The sequence below is a fragment of the Citrus clementina genome, unplaced genomic scaffold (genome assembly GCF_000493195.1).
Source record: "Citrus clementina cultivar Clemenules unplaced genomic scaffold, Citrus_clementina_v1.0 scaffold_893, whole genome shotgun sequence".
NCBI classification, from domain to species: Eukaryota; Viridiplantae; Streptophyta; class Magnoliopsida; order Sapindales; family Rutaceae; genus Citrus; species Citrus x clementina.
Genome location: NW_006261969.1, coordinates 1 through 2,500, shown reverse-complemented (window position 1 = coordinate 2,500; position 2,500 = coordinate 1). Strand labels below are relative to the sequence as shown.

Here is a 2,500-nt window from a genome sequence, read left to right as displayed (position 1 = left end):
TTCGAACTAGACTTTTCTATCTTTATCCATGGATCCTTTACTTATACTTAAAAAATTGGAAGTATTGATCCAATTCAAAAAAAAAAAAAAAAAAAAATTATGTTTCGCAATTTCATAATCCAAATTGTCAATTTCGAATTGACTCTTGGATACAAATCACGAGAACGGATATTTTTCTCCGAATCTTTTATTTAAATTTGAGAGTGAAAGGATTCAAATTTAATCCTTTTAAGAAATAAAGTTTTTGATTGAAATATCAATTAAATTGAAGGACCCCTTAACTATTAAGGGGATTAATTGAACGAATCACACTTTTACCACTAAACTATACCCGCTACAATGCGATTATTGTATAAAAAGGGCCCTTTGTCGAACAAGAGAATCAGATGTAATCAAGATAGGACATAAATTTAAAATAATCATGAAATGAAAATTCGAAATTAGAACGTTGACGTCTTTGTCAGGAGTCCTCGTAAAGGAGGAGTTATTTCGTTTAAATAACTAAATTTAATAATTCAAAACAATTTCTTTTGTTGGACGAATTTTGACAGATATGGCTCGACAAAATAACTTTTATCCACACACCAAATACAAATTTTTATTCTTGATTCAATCAAAAGAATGGAAATAGTCCTTCTTTTTATTGTTCCTTTGAATACAATAACAAGTATTTCATTTTGTGGTTTTCAAATCAAATTCAAATAAATCGTTTTTTTATGGTATGGTTCGCACCCTTTCTACGGTTCAGCGGTATGGGTCATTAGAACAAAAAAAGGCCCGGCTGGGTACTGACCAGGCCAGGCCGTGGAAGTGGAAATAAAAAAGGCCCCGTTGAACGAAATTAAAGAGATATTCTTTTCTTTATTTTTTTCTATTTTATCTCTTTCGAATACTTTCTTTATTTTAATTTTCTAAAAATGATAGAAATGGAATTGCTGATAAAAGTTATATCTATTTATATAATAGAATACAAAAGACAATAAAAAAAAGAAATTCTATAAGCTATATTTTCTATGAGCTATATAATCAATTTACTTTCTATATTCTCTTCTATATTCTCTAGAAGAGAATATAGAAAGTAAAGATAGAAAATCAAGTAAAGACGGGCTTTTTCAAGCATTATTTTTTGTGTAATGTAACATAGTAATTTTATTTTTTATTTTTTATTTTTTATTTTCAATTAGGAGAGATGGCTGAGTGGATTAAAGCGTCGGATTGCTAATCCGGTGTACGAGTTATTCGTACCGAGGGTTCGAATCCCTCTCTTTCCGTTTCGGGCGATGGCTTGGTATTTTTCAAATTTACCTTTAGCGAACACTTTTACTTTATTTTTAATAGTAACTGGGAATCAAAAAATCCTAAGAACGTTTATACGAATAAAGTAAGCAACTCCTTCCTTTTTTATTCTTCGCGTCCGGGATTACGCCCTGGATCATTAGACAGGAATCCGAAGATGAAGAGCGAAACAAAGAATATCACTACGGTGTAAACAAAGAGTTTGAGAGTAAGCATTACACAATCTCCAAATCAGGTTTTTGGGGAAAAGGAAAAAGAGAATAGATTCTCTATTTTTATACTACATATCCAATTTTGACATCAAGAAATGAAGTTCTTTTTAGAATTTGATTCTCTAAATAGAAAATCGTTTTCATAAATTAAATTCACACAATTAGAATTCTACATTTTGGTTGGCTCTAATATAAGATGGTTTCAGTGAAAAAGGGTCATAATCAACAAATTGCAAATAGCAAATGGGGGATCAAAATGGATCGCGGTTCCCCAAGAATTTCATTGTTTGAATTGAGGCGGGGGTTCGTTCATATTGTAAGACTCATCTGCTCTTATTTATTAATTGTTAGAATTTTTTTTTTCGAACTAGAATAAATCATGAATTTTTCTAGCACAATATTAAAGATCTTATCGAAAACTTACAGCAGCTTGCCAAACAAAGGCTAAGAGAAAAAATAGAACAGGTATTACTGGCATAACATCTACAATTGGATTCAAAAAAGCGTAGGCCTCGGGTAATTTAGCGAATAAAAAACTACTCGAATAAAGGGCAGAATTAAGACAGATATACATTAAACTAAAGATATTAAGCATAACAAACATTTTGTTCTTGGAGATAATTTTATTTTGATTGAGTTATTAATATCTTATTGATATAAGATAAAAATGAAGAAAAGAAAGTAAGGTAGACAAAAAAAACTTCTTGGAACCGACCCAATCAAAACAAAAATCCTTCTATTCTCGTGTGAGAATTGAAGAAATCATACTTTCATACAATATCTTAATTGAATTCTATGTAATGATCAATAAATTAAGTTGTATTTTACACCTACATGTGTCAAAATCCTAACACTAAAATCAGAATCGAATTTTGGGGCTTTGGACTGGAATTGACGAACAGCCAATACCACTGGTACTCTTTATTAGTACCAAATCGAAATTGAAATGGGGCGTCAACAAGTGGTAAGGCAGTATGTAATATAGATAATTA

At 30.4% G+C, this 2,500-nt stretch overlaps 1 non-coding gene across 1 annotated transcript; it reads left to right on the top strand.

Moving 5' to 3' along the window:
* The first annotated feature begins 1,183 nt into the window (after positions 1-1,183).
* Positions 1,184-1,271, top strand: TRNAS-GCU. Its single transcript has one exon. It is a non-coding gene; the product is annotated as a tRNA-Ser (tRNA).
* Positions 1,272-2,500: the final 1,229 nt, after the last annotated feature.